Raw genomic sequence first — 14,554 nt, forward strand, 5'->3', positions numbered from 1 at the left:
GCGCCTGGAAGGGAAGGGCCAGCTCTCTCTCAGGCAATGACGTCACCCGCCAGTACACCTTACACGGCTCCCTGCTCCTCCCTCCGACCCCACCCACCCGCTCTGGTCCTTCCCTTCTACCCTTTGTCTAGCGGCCGGATTCACAAGTCCTGGCACACTGGGCGCAGCAAGGTAATGCTGCTTAGGGAAGAGACGAGCCACCTGTCCCCGGTCCCCTCCGCACCTGGTGAGGCGGTCCAGTGTCGGTGAGAGTGGTTATGAGGCTGGGCAACTCCCCGTGCCTAGTCACTTTTCATTCATTCATTCATTCATCCATCCATCCATCCATCCATCCATCCATCCATCCATCCATTCAGTTTAAAAAGTGGATAGATTGTGGTTTGGCTTCTTCCAACTGTGAGCCACGCCCTTGTCCTCGCAGCTGTCTCGGCGCCTCTTCCTGTGGAAGGAAAACCTGAGCCTCCCCTTCAGTTATAAACCCAAGGTGACGCAGCAGGTTAGGAATGCCTGGAACTGAAGTCGAAGGTTAATTCAAGAACCTCTCCCTTCTCCTCCCCTCCTGCTCCCTGTCCAAACGCGGAAGCTTACCGCTGACGGTCCAAAAAAAGAGCGGCGAGCAACAGCTGCCGGTAAGCGAGCCTGGGCAGGAACTCCCGCCTGACCTGTCCGGGCCGGCAGCATGAGCCCAAGATAGAATCCGCGTGCCGGGCGGAGCCAGCAGGCCATGGCTGTGTTGTTTTCAAGATCAGCCCTTAAAGCGCAATGTGCTAGACTTGGATGAGACGTTCAAGTTGATTTAATTCAGCCATTTTTTTCCAATTCAGGGACCCCCCCGCCCCAAACATTCCTAATGAACAAGCTGGACCTTGCTCAGCCAAGGGCGCTTTCTGCTTTTAAGTCAGTCCCTTTGTTGTTTAAGGAAGTTCTTCTTTATATTCAGTTAAATTCTGTACACTCGTCTCTCCACAAATCTATTAAGTGGCCCTCAATCTGTTTTCCTTAAAAGAGCTAAACTTCCCCACACCCCACCCGCTTTTCTGTTTGGGGCTGAACTTTGTAAGTTTCTTCCCAGGCACTTCCTAGTGGTTTCGCACCCTTACCCGCCCGGACCATTTTCCCGGAGATTTTCCGTTTGTCAGCATAATTCTCAACGCGACATCTAGGACAGGAGCTGACCGCTGTCTGTGTGGTGACCAGCATAAACCCAAGCGAGTTATGGCACATTTGCTTCAGAAGGTATGTCTCGTCTAGTGTGTTTACACTCATAAGGAGATTATTGTCAATTAAAGCCGCTAAGTATTTTTTAAATATTTTTATTGATTTCAGAGAGGAAGGGAGAGGGAGCGAGAGATAGAAACATCAATGATGAGAGGGAATCATTGATTGGCTGCCTCCTGCACGCCCCCACTGGGGATGGAGCCTGCAACTCCGGCATGTGCCCTTGACCAGAATCGAACCTGGGACCCCTCAGTCCACAGGCCGACGCTCTATCCACTGAGCCAAACTGGCTAGGGCCCCCTAAGTATTTTTCACTCAACCTGTTGCAGAGTCATTTTGTACCTACACAGGGAATTTTGGAAAAATTAATATAAAATTCTGTACTCGCTGCTGTTAAAATTTATTAGTTTCAACCAATTATCACATCCTGTTAATACTTTCATTGAATCTAGATTAAATCTATTCATTAGCTTTGTTTCATCTCTAGATTTGACCATCACGGATCCAAACATAGATTTTTAAAAATAGGTAGGAAAAAAGGAAGAGTTCGTTGGCCTGATGTTAGAGACCTCACTCCAGCTGGGCCATGAGCTGCAACTGATTTCTTTGGTAACGGTTGCCCAATCGCAAATAAAAACCCAAGCATGTCTACCTAGTTTGACACGTTCGGAAAATGTCCAACAAGGAGTATATGTGAGAGAATTAGTCTTATCATAACCCAGAGAAAAGAAGTGGGGTTAATAGTTTGCATTTACATGTAAACAGATTTTCAGCAATGTATTCCAACCATTTCCAAAATGAAGTGAATTTCCTGTTGTTACGTTCTAGCAGCTGTTTCCCAAACAATCACTGGGATATTGTGGAAATCAAAAAACCTTCTCTGGGTTATAAATTTGAAATAGATTATTGATAAAGTTCCAATCATCTTTGAGATTCTGTAATTGAAAGGCTTGCCCAAATACACAGAGTGGCACAGAGAGATTGTCAGTCTGGGAATTCTATACTAGTAAACCACCACCACCACCGCCATCACTACCACCATGACAGCTGGCTTAGTTTTACATGATTTATCCTCACTTCTTTCTGTGCTTGTTCCTAATGATGACCATGGTCTTCTATAAATATGGACCAACCCCACTTTGAGGACTTTACATGAGGTTTTAGGAACAATGCAATTATCGCTCTTCTTTGAAAACAGGATCATTTGGTCTTCTCTGTTTCTGACATTCCTCTTGAGTTTTGGCAGTGACTCTCAGTCACTTTTGCAAATACCTTAAGTTCCTTGAAATACATGTGGCCTTGGTCTGAGAGTTTAAACTCATTTAAATTCTTTGTTATTCCTTCCTTATTTCTGCCGTTTTGGCCTCAGTCCTTGCTGGGGTTCTTTTTTTCACTTTTTCCAGTTTCAGGTTCATCTGCCCCTCACTGTTGATGGGTGAAACCATCATTTTCATTTTTGTCTCAAGCAGTAGCCAGTGCTGTCTGTGTTCCATAAAACCATGTGTATTTCTCACTTAAAGCCCTTCAATGGCATCTCATTGCACTTAAATAAGACCTGGACTCCTCACCATAGCCTAGCAAGGCCTGCCCTGAGCCTGGGCTCTCTCTTCACACTCAGGTCTACCATTTCGTCTTGTCCAGAATGGTCCAGTTGTGCTTATTTTTAAAATGCACCTCAAACTTACTGTTTCTTCCCCATTATAGAAAGCACCTGCCCAGAATGCTCTCCGTCCTCTGGCTGGTTCCTGCATCTCGGGCTTGCCTCAAAAGCCTTCTTAGAGTGGCACTCCCCGGTTCTCGCTCTAATAGTTTCCCGCCCACTTTCCCCACCTGAAGCTACTCTCTATCTCATTACCCTGTTTCTTGTTCTTCATGTCTTCTCTTACTATCCAACATGGTTTTATTTATTTATTTGTGTGGGACATCCCAGGCCAGCAAGCGCTGAAGCAGCGTGCATGGGGATAACAGTTGGCTAGGAGACTTGGTGACCAGGGAATCATTACTGACCGTCAGAGGAGTTTCAGTAGAGGGAAGAGATGGGGCATTCCATAATGGAAAAAGTTAAGAAGTGTTGGTGCAAAACCAGTGGATGTGATTGGTTTGATTATACTTTCAAAACATTTGATAGTGGAATAAAAGGGGTAGGAAAGTGATGAGAGGAGACTTTAGGGTGAGTAGGTGCTCAGGGAAGGTCATATAAGCAAAGACTTAAAAGTTAACTCCGAGGAAAAGACTTGAGATTCAGGCGAAGGGTGATAACGAACAGAGACATCAGTGCCAGAGAGGGTGACGCGCCTGCCATATGCCTGGCATTGTGCTAATGTAACTATGTCATTTCAGAATGTAATCTTTACAAACTTGTAAAAATCATTCCAGTTTTTAAAAGTGAAGCTCAGAGAAATTAAGAAGCTTGCCCATCGCCACAAAGCTATCAACCCAGGCCTTTCTCTTTTTTTCAACCACAGCACATTCTCTTTTCAGTGCTACCTCGCAGTGTGTGAGTTCATCCCACTTCCTGGCAGTGACGCCCGGGTGCGGGGAGCCTCTGTCCCTCAGGGGGCAGGCACCTGATCCAGCCACTGTGTCACACCAGCAGTGATGGGCTAAAAGGTCTCTGGGAACAGCAAGTTGTTTAAAAGCCATGTTTCCACATCTACCCACGTGGTGATCTGACCTCTGCCCTGCTCCCTTCACTGGATCATTTAAAGACTCAAATATGAAAACATTGAAAGTACCTGACAAATTTCACAATTCCTTATACACTCTGATTGTTACAGCCCTGTTCTGTCTGTCCAGATATCACCTAAAATCACGCTGTATGCACGTATTAGGAAATAATATTAATATCAATAAAAGAGTTTCAGGGTGTACTTAGAATTATAGAATGAGGGAAGGAAGGGACAATGACAGATAATTTAGTTCATTGACCAACTTCCATAATTCCAGGAAGATTTACTAAAGTCAACTCAGAAAGGAAGCTCTAGGACAGCACTTCAATAAAGTATGTAAAAAAATATTTTTATTGATTTCCGAGAGGAAGGGAGAGGGGGAGATAGAAACATCAATGATGAGAATCATTAATCAGCAGCCTCCTGCACACCCCCTACTGGGGATCGAGACCACAGTTTGGGCATGTGCGCTGACCAGAATCGAACCTGGGACCCTTCGCTCCACAGGCCCAACACTCTATCCACTGAGCCAAACCATCCAGGGCAAGAAAATCTCTTAATACTAAACATTCTTTACAATAAAAAGAACCATGGAATTTTATAACCAACAGTCAGTGGAGAGGCCTGTGGGAAGCGGCTGCCATGAGTTGGCACTGCCTGGGCGGGTGCATGGCCAGCTTGGCTGCGGCTGGGAACCAGGGCCAGATGTCTGGACGGCAGGCTGGACACTGAGCTGAGAAGAGCAAGAACAATCTGGAACCCGCAAGACACCTCTGTCTGTCTGACTGTTACAAACTTCTGAGAGTAAAGGCTGCTGCTTCGCTTTGACCTTCCGAATCTCACGCAGGTTCTCCTTCTGGTGAGGACCACAGGGAGCAGGACATCCTGAGAAACACGGTTCTCGGTTGACGAAGATGCTAGCACCTTCAGCAAATTGGACATATGAAGTTTTGAAGCTGGCTGTCAATACAACAAAATAGCATACATATCAAATCGCATATATATCAACATATGTGTCACTCCATCTATTGAAAAAAATCCGCATTGTTAACTGGTACACCTAGTAAATGTCAGTAAAGGACTGCAATGGTGTTTGGTTTCCTCTGAGTTCACTGGAGAACTTGGGAAAAGAAAATCAGACCAGGCCTTAAATTTTCAGCTCCAGGACAGACAAAAACCAGAGAGCTCCTGCAACTTCCCTGAGATAACCTTTGCCTCCTGTAGCCTAAAGGTTGAGGTCTCTGAAAGTCACATGTAAAATTCAATTCTTCAAAGGCTAATTACAAAACAAGTTGAAGTCACAGCTTGGCAGAGCCCTTGTGATAAAGTCAGGGCCTTGGTAGGGAAGACCAGGGATGCTGCGAGTCAGGTGAGGGAGCAGGTGGGCGGGTTCTGATGAGAGGGAAGAAAGCTCAGAAGCAGCCTTCCCTCCCCCGTCGGAGAAACGGGCTCACCGTGCTAAGGAAGCTACTCCTCCAGGGGAGACCCGACCCCCGAAGACTCGCTCTAGCCCCGCTCACGCTGCTGATCTCTGTGTTTAGAAATTTAAACACACATTCTGGCAGGCACCAGGGGTGTGACCCAATACCTCAAAGTCACAAGATTTTGACAATTTTTATTGAAAAGGAAACACAAAACCCAAACCTGATGAGTACATATGAGACTGGCGGGATCGGGTGAGTTTATTGACGTGGTGCACTAACCGGAGAGTGTGTATTTGATGTTTCAGCTTGAATGACTGGGAGTGGCTCCAACAGTTAGATGATTGACTTTTTAACCTGCTTAGAGGACAGGTGGGCCTGCAGGGATGATCGCGGACCATTGGAAACTTAATCAGTGGAGAGTTCTGCTGCAGCTGCTGCTTCAGATGAGCCTTCTTTCCTGGAGCAAATAAACGTGTCATCAGGGACCTGGCATGCAGCTTTGATCCGGTAAATGTTTCTTGCTTTTTTCTTAACGCCTGGTGGTAAAACTGCCCCTAATGTATTAGCATTTTTATAAACGAATACCCTGTTTAGCAATTAACACAGCATCCGTACCTGTGACGTTTACATGGAGAGGGAGGGGTGAACGAAAGCAGACATTTAACCTCCTTGGAGTTCTTGTGGAAGACCCTGCTCAGCAGGGAGCTGGTGAGACACTGAAAAGCCCCCGTAGGATTTGCTGCTTCGGGAGAGTGAATCCCCCTCCAGCCTCATCTTCATCGCCCGCTGGGACGCCTCTGAACACGGGCTTGGGAAGAACTGCCAGCTCGGTGTGCCTGCTCCCGATTCTACCCCGGCCGCCGTCCTCCCAGGAGGCTGAGCAAGGTCAGGGTGCAGCGGCCAGGACATTCCCTTGAGGGAGCGTGGCCCGAGCTGCTGGGGAGGCACTGCCCACCGCAGGGCCCAGGGACCCTCGGAGGAGAGGGGGTGGGCCGCGCCGAGTCCTCTCCTCTCTGCGGGAGGGCCGGCCCCCGTCAGTCCCCGTTTGCAGTCACATTAGGAAGAGAGGAGCTGCCCCAGAAGGGGTTGCTATGGCAACCTCACCCAGCGGGCAAAGAACAGTGCTCTGAGCTTCAACTAGGAGGTTAGGAGATAAAAATAAATTCTGATTAATCCAGGACCCACATATGACTTACCCTGAGGAGGTACCTGAAAACAAAACTGGTCAGGGTGAAACTCCCGAGTTTCCCTTCCTTTCTCAAGTAAACCGTGGACAAAGGGACTGAGGCTCTTCCTTTACCTTGTGGCTCCTTGGAAAGCAGACACCGTCCACGAGGCTGGAGCTGCTGGTGGCTCGCTCTCTCACTCCCTGTACATCGTCCGGCAGAAGGGGCGTTGGCGTGGTCCGCAGGATAACAGCGAACACACTTCGTATTTCAGAGTCGATTGTCACAGCCGCGACCTGACGTGTCGCATCATATCCACGTGGGTCCGTGCAACCTCGCATTTCTTAACTCTCCTAACAGCCACGTTCCCTGGCCACCTTACAAAAGGGCAGTGAGGCCATCGATGGGAACATTTAAAAACTAAATACAAAGGTGCCACGCAAATGTCGGCTGTGATGAGGACTTTCGGGGCGCGCCTGGGCTGGGTGGAGGGGAGACGGGGAGCAGTGAGCGCCTGCCTCAGGCCGGCAGGGGCTGCAGACACGGCTGGGGCTCACAGGCGTGAACAGTCATCTCTTCTGCCCCACGTCTTGTGGGTTTTAAAAAATACACAGGTAAATAAATAAACAATGAAAGAAAAAGGTTCTTTTGTGTTCACAGATAACTTGCGGATTAAAACGTGATCAAAGGCTGTATGAAAGGTGTGCCTCAGCCCCTGGTGGCTTTATCTGCAAAAGAGGAGCCCTTTCCCACCTGGCAGCTCAGGGCGGGCGGCTGGGTGGGAGCAGGGGGGACCCCAGGATTACAGGCTGCTGAGCCTCCCCTGCCCAGAGTTCATAGCGGCGGACCATGGGCCATTAAGGCGAACGTCACCTCCTGTGCCCCCCATACCCTGGCCCTCTCCCCCTTCCCACTTCCCGAGGAGCCACCCCGCATGCAGGTCTGGCACAGTCCTGTGCAGAGCGAGATGCTCGTGGGAAAGAACCCAGACACTGCACACGTGTGGGAAGTGAAATTCTGCAGCTTCGTCTGGACACACTCGGCTCCTCCCCTGAGTGAGGATCGGACGTGCAGGACACAGCCTGGTCTCATCCTGGCCAACAAACCCGGCTCCACACTTGGCAGAAAACCACCTTGAACCGCCCGATTTTCCAACTCCGGCTTGGGTGGCTCGACCCCTCCTCCGCACGTCCTCGCCGCCTCTCCTGGCCTGGGGGCCTGAGGATCGGAGCCGGAGCCTACTCGGGCCTGTTGCAGCAAGAGCCTCAGGAGAGGCGTGGCAAAGCCTGGCAGGCCCGGTATAGCAGCTGGAGCCACGCTCGCAGCCCGGTGTCGGTGCAGGTGCCCGGAGCGGGCAGTCCTGTGCAGAGGACGGGCATCATGTCAGCTGCTGTCTCTCTTTGCCCCCACCTCCCCTGGAGGCCCCTCTCCCGCAGCCTCCCCCTTGATCTGTATTGGTACCCAACTGATTGCTAGCCCTCCCCACCAATGAGACACCCAGCACACACCCTCCCCATGGCAACAAAGCACACACCTTCCCCATGGCCACAAAGCACACACCCTCCCCATGGCAACAAAGCACACACCTTCCCCATGGCAACAAAGCACACACCTTCCCCATGGCAACAAAGCACACACCCTCCCCATGGCAACAAAGCACACACCCTCCCCATGGCAACAAAGCACACACCCTCCCCATGGCAACAAAGCACACACCTTCCCCATGGCCACAAAGCACACACCCTCCCCATGGCAACAAAGCACACACCCTCCCCACGGCAACAAAGCACACACCCTCCCCATGGCCACAAAGCACACACCCTCCCCATGGCCACAAAGCACACACCCTCCCCATGGCCACAAAGCACACACCTTCCCCATGGCCACAAAGCACACACCCTCCCCATGGCCACAAAGCACACACCCTCCCCATGGCCACAAAGCACACACCCTCCCCATGGCAACAAAGCTAGAAAGTCAGAGAGGGAGTCACACAGACCCAGGGCCTAATCCCAGCGCGGGTCTCTGGTGCCAGCGAATCCACCTCTCTGAGCCTCTGTGTCCTCCTCTGCAGGATGAATCAGCTACCACCCCCCCACAGCACCCAGGGTCCCCGGTGGCTTAAATGCGACCACTGTGCGAGGGCTGAGCACAGGCCCAGGGCACGGCGCTACTGCCTTTACCATTTCGGTAGCAGATGTGTGGCAGATGTGTTCTAGTTCTCACCCTCTCCACCTCCACAACCTGGGATCTGGCTGCTTCCTCTGCCTCGAATGCCTCCCTTCCCACCTCCAGGGGGAAGTGAAAGAGCACAGCCTTTCTGCCCCTTTCTCCCTAAACCGATGGGACCCCACTTCTCTGACCCCCAGGTACTCCTTGTCCCATCACCATGGAGGTGCTTTAAGGAGTGACTCGTGCCCACTGCTCGGATGAGAGTGAGGCTGGGAGGGGTGCCGAAGCTCTGGCAGCCAGTGAGGGCCGGGCTGGGCGTGGTACCTCGCCTGTCTGACCCGCAGCCCGCGTCCCCCTCGGCCCGGAGCTGCTGGGCGATGGGCCAGGTGCCGTTATCACTGGGGTGATCTTACTGATGCGGAAACTCCTGCAGCCTCCCTCCCCCTGGGAGCTTCACAGGATGGGAGGATGAGAAGCAGAGCAGGTCACCTTTGGCTCAGGTACCCGTCCCCCCACCCCCAGTCCTACGCTCCCTTTTAGCTCTACAGCCGGGACCGTGCTGTTCTGCGATTGTCACCTCGGTTTCGCCAGGGCTCAGAGAGACAAGTGCCCTGGGTCCTTGGCAAGTCCTTACCAATGCTGCGGGGACTGGTGCAGGGTGGTCTGTTCCCAACAGCCAGTCCGGCCTGGAGCATAGGTAGGCCCAGCCCTGGACCATCCTTCCCCCAGGGACTGCCACTAGCTCCCCGACCTGCTATGGCCCTCCCAGGGACCCTGTCCAGGGAGGGGACCATCACCTGTGAGGGGCCCTGTGGATCCGCCGCAGCCCGATGGCTTTGTCGCCGTCACAGATGGTGCCCAATGTGCCTGGCAGCGGGCAGGTGTCCCAGCCAGGAGCTGGCCCAGGAAGCCAGACTGCCAGGGCGGTGAGGCTCGCATCCATCCACCCAGCAAGTAAACGTGCAGGCCCTGCCTCTGCTCCGGCCCCCCTGGGAGCGGTGCCGGCGGGAAGAAGGTGCAAACCGCCTGCCCCTCGGAGAGCTCTCTGTGTGCGGGGGCCGGGGGGGAGGGGGGAGAACTAATCAACGAGATGCTCAATCACATACTGACCGCTTACCCCGGGCCTGGTGACAGTTAGGGAACCCGCTTCACAGCTGGGAAAGCTACAGTCCAGACGGTAAGCCCTTGTCCAAGGTCCAGAGTCAGCACACGGAGGGCAGAGTCGCACCCTGTCCATTCCAGAGCCTCCGGTCCTGGCAGCAGGAGAGCGCTGGGAGGGCCTTCTAGCAAAGAGGCCAAACTTGAGCAAAGCCCCAGGCTGGTCTGCGCTGGTACAGAGCCTGCTGTGCACGCTGCTCCTCCCGCCCCATCGCCCCTCCCACGGCCGCTGGAAGCAGACAACACTGCACCCACTTTGCTAATGAGGCCCTGTAGCATTTCTTACAAATATATCTTTATTTATTTCAGACAGGGAGGGAGAGGGAGAGGGAGAGGGAGAGGGAGAGGGAGAGGGAGAGGGAGAGGGAGAGGGAGAGGGAGAGGGAGAGGGAGAGGGAGAGGGAGAGGGAGAGGGAGAGGGAGAGGGAGAGGGAGAGGGAGAGGGAGAGGGAGACATCAGTGATGAGAGCCGTGGCATATGCCGCAACTGGGAATCGAACCTTGACCTCCTGGTTCATGGTGGAAGCTCAGCCACTGAGCCACGCGGCCGGGCCCCTTTAGGCACAAAGGCCCCTGGCCTGCAGTGAGCCAGGTGCGGCCCATCTTGATGAGCTGCACCTCCTCACCCCGGAGGCGGGTCTGCAGGAAGTCACAGAGCCGAGAGCCTGCGTGGACCTGTTCAGGTTCCTCTCCGAGGCCAGGCGGCTCCCCTGGCGTCCTGAGTGTCGCCCCACTCATCTTGGGGAGGAGCCACATGGCTGCGGCCGAGGTAGAAGCCCAGAATGAGGCAGGTGCGGGAGGCCGCAGCGGAGGCTGGCCAGGTGGTGGATGGGGCCTCCACCTGGAGGAATAGTTCTGAGGAGTCTGGGGGCTCCTGTTGTTCCCCAATAAGGAATTAAGGTAAAAAAACAACAAAACAGTGTTGGCTGGTCTCGGAGCTGAAGATGGCGGAGGTGGTTCCGAAGGAGATGACGGAAAGAGGTTGGAGGGTGGTCAGAGCTGGAAGAAGGGGTGTCCCTGGGTCTGGTCTGTCCAAACACAGTTGAAGGAAGAGACAGCCCCGGGGACGCCGAGGGCACTGCCAGCCCGTCGGGTCCTTTTCTGTGTCATGCGTGTTTATTACGTAAGTGAGCCTTTGTCAATCCAGCCCAAACTTGTTGTTAAAATAAAAGGGAAGTCCAAACAAAAATGAAAGCTAAAACACCCCCGAATCCCATGACTCAGAGACATTATTAACACACAGAACAGCTGCTGCATATTTCTGTGGTGCACATATGCCCGTACTTTTTTTTTTGTAGGATTTGGATCCAGTGTGTACCATTTTATAACTTGATGTTTATTTTTTCACTTCGTATATTGTGAACCATTTTCCATAGGAATGAATCTGTATGCACCATCATTTAATAGCTTTATGACATTTCGTATAATCCCTTATTGTTAGATATTTCAAATACTGAACAATTAGCTCCCTATTGTGGGCGTTAGCTTCCCAATGTTCACTGCAATGAGCAGCACTGAACTGAAAAAAAAAAATCCTAATGGCTCCCCGACCTATTTCCTCCGAGACATTCTCAGCGTGGAATGTGGGCCCTGGGTGCACGTTTCTGGGACTTCCGTGGGCATTGCCACGTTGCCCTCCTGAAAGTCGTACCTGGGTCCAGTCCCCCACAGCGGACAGCCGCGGGCTGGGCACTCCCTCTAGCGGCCTGGTCCTGCGGCAGGACCCGGGGCCATCAGAATCAAGCCCTCCTCTCCCCATCCCCGGCCGAAGGCAGGCGTTGGCAGGCGGGGGCAGGACACCGATGCTGCCTGGCGCGGCCTCGGCCGGACCCTAACCTCCCCACGTAGGCATCTGTTCTCGAGGCCTGGCGCCCACACCTGTGCGGGACAGCGAGCTTGTGAGTTATCATCAGCCTCATTTCCCTCTACAGCTCCTACAGAGTTAACAGATGTACGCACGTCTGAGGCAGTCATGCGGCAAGAGACTCTGGGGCCCATCCTTCCCGATTTGACAGTGTGTAATCGAGGTGAAGCCATAAATTTTATAAACAAGAATAGACGACCCTCAGCAACATATGTCTCAGATGTCTACTCGACCCTTCCAAGGTGATTGTAAGTAAAGGCACCTGCTCGCCGAGGATTCGGGCCTCGGGAGCATCCGGTGTGGGGAGGGGGGCCCCCAGCCACTCCCAGGTCCTGGGTCCGCTGGATGCCTTTCTGCCATTTAATCAGTTTCCCAGGCTGCCTGCACCCCTGTGTCCCCTCAACTGGTGCCTGCTTCTCCCCCTTCCTCCGAGAGGCTGCTTGTAGTTCATGATACTCTCTTCTCCTCCCTTGCCCCACCTAATTGTCTGTCACATCCTCATCACCACTGTCCCAAGATGCCCCCCACCTGAGGACTGGGGTCCTTGTCCTGGCTCTGCTGCTGCCCACGGGGAGACCTCGAGCAGTCGGCGTCACTGTGGAGAGATGAGCGTGCTGGAGGCAGACAGATCCAAGTTCAAATCCTAGTTTGGCCTCTTACCTGCTGTGTGACACTGGCCAAGGTGCCGTCTCCCTGAACATCCGTTTCTGTATCTGAAACAAAGATTCTAATACCCACCGGCGGGGGCTGCTCTGGGGTCAATGCTAAGTGCACATGGAGGCTGCCCTCGTGCTGCCATGGTGATAGTGTAAAGAGCTCTGCACATAGAGTCCAATAAATGACGGCTGTTTGTTATAGACATTGTTATAAGCATCGTCATCGTCACCATCCCAGAGGGCACCGCGTGATTCTGAGCAAGTGGCTTCACCCCTCCGAACCTCAGTTTCTTCACCTGTGAAATGGGGAGAATAGCCACACATACTGCACAGGGTTCTGAGAACTAAGGAGACATAAAAACCCAGCACTGGGATGCAGCTGAGTGTATAGCTAAGTGTTGAGTAAATGCTAGTGATGGGGTTGGGAGGTGCAGAGCCCGATTTAAAACCTAGCTCCACCTCCTAGCGATGTGTGACCTTGAGAAAGGCATTTAGCTTCTCTGGGCCTCAGTCTCCTCATCTGTAAGTTAGGGATGATAACAATAGTACCGCCTTTACGGGGTCGTGAAAGAGTAAAATGAACTACTATTGCATGTAAGCTGCTTAGGAACATGTCTGGACACAAGCAGTGGTCAAATTGTGGCCATTATTAATATTCACTTACTCAGTTCTCCTCTCTCGGCCTCAGTTCCCTCACCTGTAAAATGATCTCTGAAATCCCTTTCGGCTGTCATTGCTCTGTGACCATCCCCTCTCCCTTTCACTTTGGCCTGGTGTTTCTAGAGCCAGTCCCCTGTCTGACGGGACCAGACCCCCTGGAGGCCACCTGTCACCCTGCCCTCAGCAAGTCTAACCACACCAGGGACGCTGCTCAGCGGTCCTCTGGGCTTCGCTGCGCCTGAGCTGTTAGCAAGTGCTTTGGAAAGGATAAAATGGGATTCAACATTAATAGCTACTTTTTTTTAGCTGCTACATGTGCCAGGCCTGCGGACTTACTCCCTGAACGCTTGGAAGCCGGAATCATCCCGTTACAAAAGGGGAGGCTTGGGCTCAGAGTGGTTCAACGGTTTACTCAAGGTGACTCAGTAAAGAAGTGGCAGGCCAGAACTTGAATTCCAATAGTACTGATGATAATAATAATGGCAGCTCACATATGCCGGGGGTGCTCAGTCCTTTCAGGTGTCACCTCATTAAGCTCTCCCAGTGGTCCTGTCAGGTAGACATTACAGCAGACCCCCGTATCCGCGGTTTTGCTTTCCATGGTTTCGGTTACCCATGGTCCAAAAATAGTAAATGGAAAATTCCAGGTATAATTCATCCATTTAAATTGTGCATCATTCTGAGTAGCATGATGAGATCCCGTGCCGTGTCAGGACACCCCCAAAGTTCCTGGGTGTCCCCAACCTGCCCATTCCCTGCCTCTGCCTGGGCTCAAGCACTGTCTTCCGTGAGGGGCTCCCAGAGAAGAAAGCAACAGGCCGAGGTGGATGAAAGCTGCACCCCAGCTGGTCTGCAAAGGTGAATGTGGTCCCCTCGATGAGGAAGATCAGACCCGCCTGGGTCCCGTATTGCCGGTGAAATTCCCGGGCCGGGTCTGAAGGGAGGGGTGGCCACAAACCCCCAGGCACTGACTTATGGAGCATCCATGCAGAATTTATTACACAAAGAATTTCATGCAATTAAACTTGAAATGTGTCTGGATTCTTAAAGGCTCAGTAGTGAAAACCGGGACCTAGCAACCACACTCCTGCATGGGCTGTTGGAGGAAGGTGCTGGGGAGGAGGCGAGGGTGACATTGCTGCTGAGGGGGACTCAGAACGGGGACGTTTGTCATTGGGATGTGTTACAAGTTCGGGCTGGGAGTTACTCGGTGAAAAATGCACATTAACAATAGCCATGAAGTATCAGTGAAGGGGAAGTAGGTTGAGAAATGAGACAGCAGAATCTATTAGTGCCTGACACTGTTCTCACTGCCCTGGCCGTGATTAAAATGACTGTCAAGCGGCGGCTGGGGCGGACAGGAGCACTGGGCTGGGAGTCACAAGGCCACATCCTGGGCCCACATTTTGGTCCTTGAGACAAGTGGGTTCCTGTGAGCCTCAGTTTCCTCACCTGCAAAGCAAGAGCACATGACAGTGCTCTGTCGGGGTTGCTGTGGGCCGTGAAGGGGATGAAGTCTGTGGAGCTCGGGGCCGGGCAGGAAGCTGGCCGGCGCCATCAATACGGC

The sequence above is a fragment of the Plecotus auritus genome, assembly GCF_963455305.1.
Source record: "Plecotus auritus genome assembly, chromosome: 13".
NCBI lineage: Eukaryota > Metazoa > Chordata > Mammalia > Chiroptera > Vespertilionidae > Plecotus > Plecotus auritus.